Below are 11930 nucleotides of genomic sequence, written 5' to 3' on the forward strand. Positions count from 1 at the left end.
GAATGATACAAGTAGTGCGATAAGCAAAAAGTAGGACTATTTGACATGTCCCTTCCAAGGGCAAGCTGAGGAATGTTATTTAAAGCAGGTATTTCACTCGTTATCAGAGACCACCTGGGAGTTCCATGGTGCGACGTAGCTTTCTACCTCCTTGGTTGTTGTATCGTGTGTCCGGCAATCGTACTGTCGGACGAGGTTTCCAGAGAGTAAAGTCTTGAAAGAGAGAAAAAATAACAAAGCGGGAAGCCCCTAGTGCGGTTGAGCCACGTTTTGGGGCGTGCCGTAGTCGTGCCCCCCCCACCTATGCCCATGGTATTTTCAATGCGTAATTATGTACGCGTGGCACGGATTTCGCTGTTTGGATGGGAGTGGGGTGGGGCCGCATTGCTATGCGAGCTCGGAACGTGCCAGGCGGTCTTGTTGTACATTACACCGGGCGCGCTTGACAGTGTCCGGGTGTTTAATCACCGAAATGGTGGATTGCCTGAAGAGGCTGCTTTGTGCTTCTGTTGCAAGGGCCACAGTGTGCTCCTCCATGCGGAGGGAGTACTCTGTGTTTCCATTGACCGTGATGACCCCCCGAGGTCCTGGCATCTTGAGCTTGAGGTATGCATAATGCGGTACCGCATTGAATCTCGCAAATGCGGTTTGCCCGAGCAGTGCGTGATAGCCACTGCAGAACGGGACTATATCGAAGATTAACTCCTCGCTTCGAAAGTTGTCTGGGGATCCGAAGACCACTTCCAGTGTGACTGAGCCTGTGCAATGGGCCTCTACACCTGGTATGACGCCTTTGAAGGTCGTTTTGTGGGTTTGATCCTTGAGGGGTCTATACCCATTTTGCGCACTGTGTCCTAATAAAGCAGGTTCAGGCTGCTGCCGTCGTCCATAAGGACTCGAGTGAGGTGAAATCCGTCGATGATTGGGTCTAGGACCAATGCGGCGAATCCGCCATGACGGATACTAGTGGGGTGGTCCCTGCGATCCATGGGTTGAACTTTGGGGCGACTGGCTCCAACGCATATATGTCCCTTAGCGCACGCTTCCGCTCCCTCTTGGGGATGTGGGTTGTGTCTATCATGTTCACCATCCGCACTTGTGGGGGGAACCTCTTCTGTCCTCCGGTGTTCGGCGGCCGGGGCTCCTCCTCGTCATCACTATGTAACCCCTTATCTTTGTTTTCGGCATTTAACTTGTCGGCCTGCTTGAACACCCAACACTCCCTGTTGGTGTGGTTGGCTGGCTTGTCGAGGGTGCTGTGTATTTGACACAAGCGATCAAGTATACGGTCCAACTGGACGGGCCCGGAGTGCTTCTTTTGAATGGCTTTTTCCACTGACCGGGTTTAGAGCCTCTGAATCCGGCATTGACTGCCGTATCCTCGGTATTGTCGCTGTTGATGCGGCGCTTGTGTTTGTTATGACATGACCTTCCATTGCTATCCTTGGTATCCGAAGTACCATGGTTCTTTGATATGCTATTGCTTCGAGCCAGCCAGCTGTCCTCTCCCATGAAAAAGCGGGTCATGAGTGTCGTGAGGGCTGCCATAGATTTCAGCTTTTCCTGGCCAAGGTGTCGGGCGAGCCACTCATCGCGGATGTTGTGCTTAAAAGCTGCTAGGGCCTCTACATCCGGATAGTCGACGATTTGATTTTTCTTTGTCAGGAACCGAGTCCAGAATTGCCTGGCCGACTCCTCTAGCTGCTGAATTATGTGGCTCAAGTCATCGGCATCTGGTGGTCGCACATAAGTGCCCTGGAAGTTGTCGAGGAATGCGGCTTCCAGATCTTCCCAACAACCAATGGATTCTGCTGGCAGGCTGTTGAGCCAATGTCGAGCTGGTCCTTTGAGTTTGAGTGGGAGGTATTTGATGGCGTGTAGATCGTCACCGCGGGCCATGTGGATGTGCAGGAGAAAGTCCTCGATCCATACCGCAGGATCTATTATGCCGTCGTATGATTCGATATTTACGGGTTTGAAACCCTCTGGGATTTGGTGATCCATTACTTCGTCTGTGAAGCATAGGGGGTGTGCGGCGCCTCTGTACTGGGCTATATCACGATGCAGCTCAAATGAGTCTTGTCCGCTGTGTTCGGCCCGGCCAGATTTACTTTTACTGTATCCGGCGTGACGGTTATCGTCTCGCATAGTGGCGCGCCCTCATGATCTGTAGATCGATCTTACGTGTTTTGCTTTGACCTCCAATACGTCTCGCAGGTCTAGCGTGCTTCCCCGAGCCTTGACATTTTTATTTGAGTGGCGTCGGGTTGCGGGCTGAGATTTTGGCTGGAATGCCTCTCTGTCGCGGCCACGAGGTGGCCGATTAGCCGTGTCATACGCTGGAGATGTAGGTTTTCATGCTTCCTCCTCCAGTCAGGGTAGCAACCTGCGCCTTGGGTAGCTCTTGGAGGGGCATTCGAGTTCATATTCCTCGGCCGCAAGGACTTCAGTCCATCTGTCAGCTAGCAAATCTTGGTCAGCTCGAAGCTGCTGTTGCTTTTTCTTAAGGCTATTTGCCGTGGCTATAAGCTGATGCTGGAAGTGCTCTTCCTCGACGGGATCCTCAGGCATGACAAATTCGTCATGGTTGAGGCTTGCTTCGTCTTCGAAGGGAGGCATGTAATTATCATCCTCCGCCTCTCCATCTGCCGCTCTCTCGGGAGGGCTGGCTTCTCCATCCTCCTGCTCTAAATCTTGCTGGAGGGGATTGTCGTCATCTTCGGCACTGTCCGGAGTGCTATTATCTCCTGTGCCGGTATCACCGCTTTTGCCTTGGCGAGACTTAGAGCGGCGCCGCTGACGTCGGCGCTTGGGTTGCTTCTTGGAGGGGTCATCCTCCGTTGTCCCGTCGCCATTGCCTTCTTTGGGTGTGTCCACCATGTATACGTCATGTGATGAGGTGGACGTCCAGTGCCCTATGGGCAGTGGTTCTTGTTCGTCTCCTGCATCGTCGTCCATACCGTCGATGTCTTCGGAGTCAAAGTCGAGCATGTCGGTCAAATTGTCGACAGTGGCTACTAAGTGGGTGGTGGGTGGGCGGCGAATTTCTTCATCATCTGCATCCCAATCCTGCAGGACATAGTTCGGCCAGGACTCTCCTGACAGGGAGAGAGACCTTAATGAGTTCAGTATGTCGCCGAAGGGCGAGTGCTGAAAGATATCCGCGGAGGTGAACTCGATGATCAGCGCCCAGTCGGATTCGATAGGCATGGGCGCAGGCGGTTCGGAGTCCGTGGCCGGGGAAGAATCCAGCAATTTGGCGTCACGACTCTCGTGAAGGGTAAGATCGATACTCGGCTTGATCGCTGCTGAGAATGCGGCCTCCGTGGCGGGGTCTATCCCCTGTCCATGGACGGCACAATTGGCTCCGAATTTAGGGTCGGAGCGGTTGCCGGTGCGGTCTCCTGAACACTGTCCGTTGGTAGAGCTAAATCATGCTCATCGTGACCGTGCGGCGCGCACGGCAGGGGCTCGAATCCATCGAAGATCAAGTTTCCGTGGATGTTGGCCGTGTAGTTTAAGCTTCCAAACCTGACCTGGTGGCCAGGGGCGTAACTCTCGATCTACTCCAGATGGCCAAGCGAGTTGGCCCGCAGTGCAAAGCCGCTGAATACGAAGATCTGTCCGGGGAGAAAAGTCTCACCCTGGACTGCATCGTTATCGATGATCGAAGGAGCCATCAAGCCTAACGATGACGACACAGAGGAACTCTCAATGAAAGCACCAATGTTGGTGTCAAAACCGGCGGATCTCGGGTAGGGGGTCCCGAACTGTGCGTCTAAGGCGGATGGTAACAAGAGGCAGGGGACACGATGTTTTACCCAGGTTCGGGCCCTCTTGATGGAGGTAATACCGTACGTCCTGCTTGATTGTTCTTGATAATATGAGTAGTACAAGAGTTGATCTACCACAAGATCAGAGAGGCTAAACCCTAGAAGCGAGCCTATGGTATGATTGTATGTTGTCCTATGGACTAAAACCCTCCGGTTTATATAGACACCGGAGGGGGCTAGGGTTACACAGAGTGTTACAAGGAAGGAGATCTACATATCTGTATTGCCAAGCTTGCCTTCCACGCCAAGGAGAGTCCCATCCGGACACGGGACGAAGTCTTCAATATTGTATCTTCATAGTCCAATAGTCCGACCAAAGGATATAATCCGGCTGTCCGGATACCCCCTAATCCAGGACTCCCTCAGCAGGGCTCAACGTCCTATCCGCCGACACATTCGACAACCTCCAAGTGCCCTATGAGCAGCTCCAGCCAACCAAGTCTTTCTCAGGAGTGACTGACGGTTCCACCACACCAATAGGGCAAATCCGCCTGCCTGACACCTTCGGGGAGCGCAAGAATTACCGCACCGAGCTCATCGACTTCGACGTCGCGCACATCCGCCTGTCGTACAATGCCATCCTCAGGTATCCGGCCCTGGCCAAGTTCATGGAAGTCACTCACCATGGCTACAACATTCTCAAGATGCCAGGAAGCGGGGGGATCATCACGGTCCCATGCGAAGAAAGGGATGCAGTGTGCTCCCTTGAGCGCGCCTTCCAAGTCGCGGCAATTGACAACCCTGACAGCAGAAGTGAAGGCCATCCCCAAGAAGAAGCTACCGCGCCATGCAGGACCCCAAGAAGATGGCGTCGCATCAGGAGCCTCGTTAGGATCGGCGCCTGCTCCAGGGGTGCCTCCCTCCATCGCATAGGAAAGCGCGCCTGGCGCCCTCCTCAGGCAAGGCTCGGGGGCTCTCTTCTGGAGGGCCTTAGACCTTGCCAATCTCACGAGGGAGGTGCTTGGGCACCACTTGGAAATATGCTTCATGGCACATGTTCCTCAGGAGAACATGGGGCAAGAAATGCCCACCACCCAGGAGTTCATCACCAGGACCACCCAGGAGCTACAAGACGCAAGAGCCATGCATGGCGACAGCCGTTCATAGAGTGTGGCTCACCACCCAGGCGAGGGTGCTGAGCTGCGCGCCTGCGTCAACATCCCAGGGCTCAACAGGGCCGCATCTCAGGACGCTTCTGGCCATCACGCGCGGGCCGATGTGAGGGTCCACCACACAGCTTCGTTCGCATTCCCTTCGTCTTGCCGAGCATGGCGTCGGCCCATCAGCGCGATGTGCGGCAAGTCTTGGCGGCTCAGGAGGCCAGGTTCCACGCCGTTCTGGAGATGGCGACGAAATTCAGGGAACCTCCTGAGCTCCCAGAGCCTCCCGAGGCTCAGGGTCCCAGTGGCTCATGAGGAGTCATTCCTTCGACGTGTGGCTTCAGCTGCACCAGCTCTACTTCATCTACAGACTCAGGTGACATCTTCCAAGATCATTTAAGCTGGGAGTGCCCCTCAGGCTGCACTATTCCCAAGCCACATGGGTCCGTCCATGTGGCATGTATCCCTTCTGCTTACGTTTTTAAGTTTACCTCGCTAGGGGCGCCCCTCGGACTGCATCATCCCCACGCCGCTCGGGCCAAACCCAGTGGCATGCACCTTCCTGCATTTATCTCAGGCGATCTGCTCTTCATGCTTAACCTGCCAACTGCTAGCACCTGCTCAATCATCACCTCCCTCGGGGCCCCTACACAGGCACGACACTGGTGCATGGGTCCGTCCCTGCTACGACTGACAAATCTGAGTGGTCGACATCTAGCTCGCGGCACGCGCCATGCACGTCACCTCACCAGGCCCTCAGTGCCTTCACTTCATCCGGACCAACCAGCGCCAGGCAGGCGGTAGTAACGGCAAACCATGTTTCTTCTTATGCCTGTTCCCAGGAAGCCCGTGGGAAGGATAGCAGGCGGCACCACGAGTCTCCTTTCCTCTCGCGCGACTCGCTTGTGCGTTAAAAGGGGGCTCCTGAGCATTGCGACTCAGGAGCTCTTACTGGCTCTCCATCCCTCACCCCTGGCCTTGACCACGGCATCACGACCTGACATACCAGCGGCGGCTGAGCTCGCTCGAGGGCCGGGACCTGAGGACATAGAGCATTAAGAGGAGCTCGGGAGAAGGAAAACTCGCACGGGCCGGCATGGCTATGTCGCGTGAGTTGGCGCGCGGCCCTAGTGCAACATTAAGAATGACCGCGAAGTCATCAAGATAAGTTTCGCCCTCGAATCAGCAAAACATTTGGGCCTAATAGTCACTCACCCCATGCCGCAACCCCATTGCAGCCAAGTCATCTTCCTTTCTTTCCTTGCCATGGCCGCTTGGGCGCTAAGGGGCACCTTCTGAGCATCGCGCCTCAGGGGCTCTTACTGGACCTCGGGCCGCTCACCTCCTGGCCTTGACCACGGACTCACGACCTGGCATACCAGTGACGGCTGTAGCCGCCTTGGGACTGGGACCCGTCAGCGTAGAGCAACAAGCTATCGCGAGGAAAGAAAGGGGAGGCCGAGCCTTAACGGGACACGCGTTCGTCAAATCTTCATAACAAGGAAAATAGGTACACAGGCATTGTGGATCCTTACATGCCCCCATGGGGTGGTTCATGATTCTTCGCAGGAAACAAAAGCTGATGCTAAGGGGGTCCTATCTACATCCTCCCGTGGCGGACGCCATCATCAAAGGTGGGCCACGGGAGGCCGGCGCCAACCCCATCCAGATCAGTGGCGGCGGCGGCCGGACGCCGCAGCCTTGCCCCGGGCACGGCGAGAGCTCGGGGGGACGTAGCTGTCGTCGCTCATCTCCGGAGTCTCGTACAGCTCAGGAGAACTGCTAGACTCCCAAGGGCTGCTGCTGTTGTAGTAGTCGCGGGCAGAGCGTGCATCAGCCTCGCGCTCTTCTCCAGTAGCACTCCAGGCGCCGACCCTCGATGTCGAAGACCTTGAAGAGAAGCGTGGAGGGGCCGTCGTACTCGAAGTGGATCATGAGGGCACCCCTCACACGAAAGATCCGTGCAATTTCGCCCCAGCCGCGAGTCATGAATATTTTGCCAATGGGGACCGCTTCGATCTTCGCTCTAATCGCTGGACCGCCACAATCGTCATGCTGCAGCCAGAACTCGAGAGGCCCCCTTGGTGGCATCACGTCGGAGAAGAACCGTGGGAAGCGGATCTAGGAGTTTGGAGGCGTCGGCGTCCACAGCACCAGCTCGTGCGAGGAGTCCGCTGCATGGACGGCCCGCGTCGCCGAGGCGCAGCGACCTCGGGTGCGGTGTGGGTGACGCTGCTCGCCATTTCGTCCTCCCGAGCCTACGACTTGGGCGTACAGGGGTAGTGGGTACCCTGGTGGAGGCCGCTCGCACAAAGGCCTCGCCACCACCTGCATCGCCGCCTCATCACGATGATGGATCGACCTCTTCTTCGGCGGGAGCAGCTCCGGGGCATCCCGGGGGGCTTTCCCCTTCTCCTCGGCAGAAAATCTTCTGATGGGCGCCATTGGAGCAAGCAGTGGAGCGAGAAGGAGGAAGCAAACAAGGAAGAGATGGGCAACGGGGGCTCCTCCCCTCCCCATTTATAGCAAGAGAAGGCCAACCGGAGTCTCCCATGATCACAGGTAATGATGGTTTCCCTTGCATGTCGCAGGGACTTGTCAAGTCGTGCAGTCGCCGAAGCAGCATGGGGAAGCGGAGACGCCCACGTACAATCAACCGCCATGCGTCAACCGTGGCCACAGGCTTTTGGGGCCTGCGACGCTTCGAGCTTGACCCTTGGCTTCGCCGCGAAGCCAAGCCTATGCGCACCTTGGGCCCGGGGGCTACTGTCGGTGTTCTGGGAACGGGGGTCCCCGGACTTGCCTGCCTGCAGCCCGCGGCGTGGCTGAGCCAGCAGGACGTATGGCCCTTCTTCACCAACGAAGCACCCAAGACCCTCATGAGGCGGACGATGCAAGACCTCCTCCGGAGTGGCCTAGCTAGGCAGGCTCATGAGGAGCGGAGATATCAAGGCGAGGCAAACCTCACGAGATTCTTGTGACGTGAGCTGTGACGATCGACACCAGGCGGGCGCCAGCGCGCACAGCGTCCTTGTTTCCTCTTTGGTGCAAAGGGGGCAAGCGCAGCCGTGGAGTACTGAGGCCTCAGGCAAAGGTTGCCATTTCGGTGCAACAAGACCAAGACCATGGACTGCAAGACGGAGGTCACCATGGAGCCCAGAGCAGGGTCACCACCAGAACTTTATGCAGGCGAAGACTACTTTTGTCAGGATAGCTTGTACTAGCTGTCCCCCTTCAAATCAGCACGCCATTGTTGGCTCCCTTCCTGCTCGATATTTGGGAAGAGGACCAGGGCCTCTATAAATAGGACTAGCCACCACAGTGGAGGAGGGGATCTTAGCTTGAGAGAGACCACCCCCATGCACACAAGCTCACCGAGCTCAAGAATGCCTCAACCTCAGGAGGTCATTCTTCCTTCGTATTGTTCATCATCAGCCCAAGAGGCAATCCACCACCACCACACTGGAGTAGGGTATTACACTACAATGGTGGCCCGAACCAGTATAAACCCCATGTCCTTCTGTGTTGTGAGTTCGTCGAGTTCGTCCGCGAGATCCTAGCGAGCTAGGGCGTAGATCGGTTGGAGGGACAGACTTCGCGCGCACCCCAGTGTTCGAACCTTAAGGGTTTGCCGGGACCCCATACCCCGACAGCGACGTCAAGATGAAGGAAGAGCTCGCCATACACGAGGACCTATGCACGGCTCTAGAGATGTTCAACATGGCAACCAAGTGCGCGTGACCTGAGGAAGGATGCCTCTCCCTCCTTGAGCTCCTAGAGACCAACCCGGAGGACAAGAAAGCCAAGGCTAAGGACGTGAAGCGCAAGGGGCGGCTCTGCTCGCGGCTGAACCAGAGATGAAGCACGGCTGTGACCACCCGGAGTCATCCAAGAGCAGTCGTCCATTATGTGTCTTCCACAACATGCACAACCACAACACCAATGACTGTCAGGAGCTCAGGGCCATCCGCAATGGGCGCCTTGGTCGTCGCTCCGAGCGCAGCGATCGAGGATACGGCCTCGGAGGAGGCCAAGGCAGAGGACGCTGGGACGATCGCAGCCCCCGCCAGGAGTGGCGCGACCAGCCTCGTGAGGAGTGCTGGCAGGCCCAACCTCGCGAGGGCGCCTGGAGGGATCATCCTCGTGAGGATCGTCCTTTGGGTAATGCTAGCCTCCCTCTTCTGCCACCAGTGCCAAGGCTAAACGATGACCACCACCAGGACGATGGGGCTAGGGGCTTCCAGGAACCTCATGCCATAGTCTGTATGTTGGGCGGCACTCAGGCCCCAGCCTCTCATCGCATCTTCAAGCAGTTCGCCCAAGAGGTAAATGCGGCCCTTCCCAAGCTCAAGGCTACATGTACGCTCAGGTGGTCCTAGTGCACCATCACCTTCAGCTTGTCCGACCAGCTCAATTGCTCGGGAACCGCCGGCGCCCTCCCGATGCTCTGCTCACCCGTCATCAGCAACGTCCTTATCACCAAAACCCCCATCGATGGCAGTCCGGGGCTCAATGTTTTGTCTGTCAAAATGTTCGACCGACTCCAGGTGCCCTATGACCAGCTACAGCCAACCGAACTCTTCTCAGGAGTCACCGATGGCTCCACCACCCCAATAGGGCAGATCCGCCTCCCTGTCACCTTCAGCCAGCGCGACAACTACCGCACAGAGCTCAATGACTTCAATGTTGCCCACATCCGTCTTCCATACAATTCCATCCTTGGGTACCCGGCCTTGGCCAAGTTCATGGCAGTGACTCATCATGGTTATAATGTCCTCAAGATGCCAGGGAGCCGCGACGTCATCTCAGTCACTTGCGAGGAGAAGGATGTAGTGTGATCCCTCAAGCGCATCTTCCAGGCTGCAGCTGTTGAGAACCCCAACGACGAAGGTGCCATCTACCCTCCTGAGGCTCGAATCCCCAAGAAGAAGAAGCAGTTGCCCCACCAGGAATCTCAGGGGAACGGGGCATCCGGCGGCACCACCTCAGGACCTGCGCCCATGGATGGGGCACCTCCCTCCCTCGCATAGGAAGGCGCGACCGACGCCCCCCATAGGTTGGGCCCGGGGGATCTCTCCTGGAGGGCCTCTGACTTAGCCAATGTCACGAGGAAGGTGCTTGGGCACCACGTGCAGGCATGCTTCAGTGCGCATCTCCCCCACAAGGGCACAAGGCTCGGGACGCCAGGTGCTTAGGAGTTCATCACCAAGGCAACCGAGGAGCTTCAAGAGACAAGAGCCATGTGCAGTGATCGTCGCCTGCCAACTGGCGTGACTCCTTGTCCTGGCAAGGACAGTGAGTTGCGCGTCTGCGTCAACATCCCAGGGCTCAACAGGGTTGCCTCTCAGCGGCTCTACTGGTCGTCCCGTGTTGGCCAGTGCGAGGGCCCCCCTCACAGCTACGTTTGCATGCCTTTTGGCTTGCCGAATGCGGTTGTTGCGTTCCAACGTCACCTGCGGAGTGTCAGGGCGGCTTAGGAGACCAGGCACCAGGCGGTCCTGGCGGAGATGGCGATGGTTCTTCGCAAGCCCCCTGAGCCTCCAGAGCCCCCCGAGGCTCAGGACCCAGGTGGCTCATGAGGAGCGACTTCTTCAGCATGCATCTTCAGCTACTTCAACACCTCTTCAGCAACAGTGCCAGGTGACATTTTCTGGTTTATTCAGTTGGGGGCACCCCACGGGCTGCATTATCCCCAGATCGCATGGGCCTGTCCCTGCGGCATGTATCCTTTTTGCATCTTCTAGTCATTCAAGCTGGGAACGTCCCTTGGGCTACATCATCCCCAGGCCGCGTGGGTCTGTCCCTGTGGCATGTATCGTCTGTATCTATCAGAATTAGACTTAGCCCTTCTTTGTCAGCCACCTTATGATTATCATCTTCCTGTCCGGTACTTTGTTTCCATGAACATCGTACGCCCTTGCAAACCCACCTGCGACCGCCTCATGATTAAGGATAGGTATGGCGTCTGTGCTCGGGTCCATCCCTGCAGCGTCGCTAAACCCAAGAGGCTGAGCTCTGGCTTGCGGGCCAGCTCCCGTGCATGGCACCTCCCATGGCCCTTGGTGCTTTGTTCTCGCGTGAGCTAGCCGCGGGCGAATGAGCTAGGGCGCGCGACCCGGTGCCTTGTTACCACGGGACCCATGCGCCGGTTGTCTTTCTTTAGGACTTTGACATGAGAAGACTGGGCATGGCGTCTGTGCTCAGATCCGTCCCTGCAGCGCCGACAAACCCAACGACTGAGCTCTGTCTGGCAGGCCGGCCCCACTCACGTCACCTCCTGGGGTCGTTGGTGTTTGGACTTCTCATGCGATAACGTCACGAGATTCACTCGGTGCAGGTTGCCTAACCATATTGCAGGTTTACCATAAGTGTTCAGAGATCAAATTCGGGCACAACCCGCCTTGAGGTAGGGCCTTGTGAGTCCCGCACTGGCTCACGAGTGCCCATACACACCTCCTCTAGCCCTTCCATGCAAGCCACATGTCAGGGCGGGGCTGTACATGCCCCCGGGGCTCCACTCAGAGGGATCCCCCTCCCATGCACCAGTGGAAGCACCATGTTGCGCGCTAGCAGTCGACACGGTCAAGGAGCCGCTATGCCAGTGCAAGTACGGAAGCGCCATGCTCCGCGCTGGTGATAAACAACTGAGGGTGGCCCCAGGGCCGCAATAACCTTAGGGAGCCACCAGACTCAGTGTTCAGCCTCACCGCAACACTTTCCCTTCGGGAGAGCCGCGCGAGGGGGCTGGGCACAGGGGCTACGCTCAGGTCACGCCTAGCGTACGCCGCCCTGCCAGGTCTCTCAGACCTGGTCTTCGCGTGTCCCTCTTGAGCGGGACCTTGGCGAGGAAAGGTATGAAGGTTTGTTCGTACGTCAAGGGGGACTCCAGAGCTTCGCAACTCAGGAGCCTAACTAGTCACATAGCCCCTCACCCCTTGGTCTCGTCCTGGTGATCCGGGCGACCCAACGGCGGCTGAGGTATGCGTGGGGCGGGCCC

This window comes from Triticum urartu, chromosome 2, assembly GCF_003073215.2.
Source record: "Triticum urartu cultivar G1812 chromosome 2, Tu2.1, whole genome shotgun sequence".
Taxonomy (NCBI): domain Eukaryota; kingdom Viridiplantae; phylum Streptophyta; class Magnoliopsida; order Poales; family Poaceae; genus Triticum; species Triticum urartu.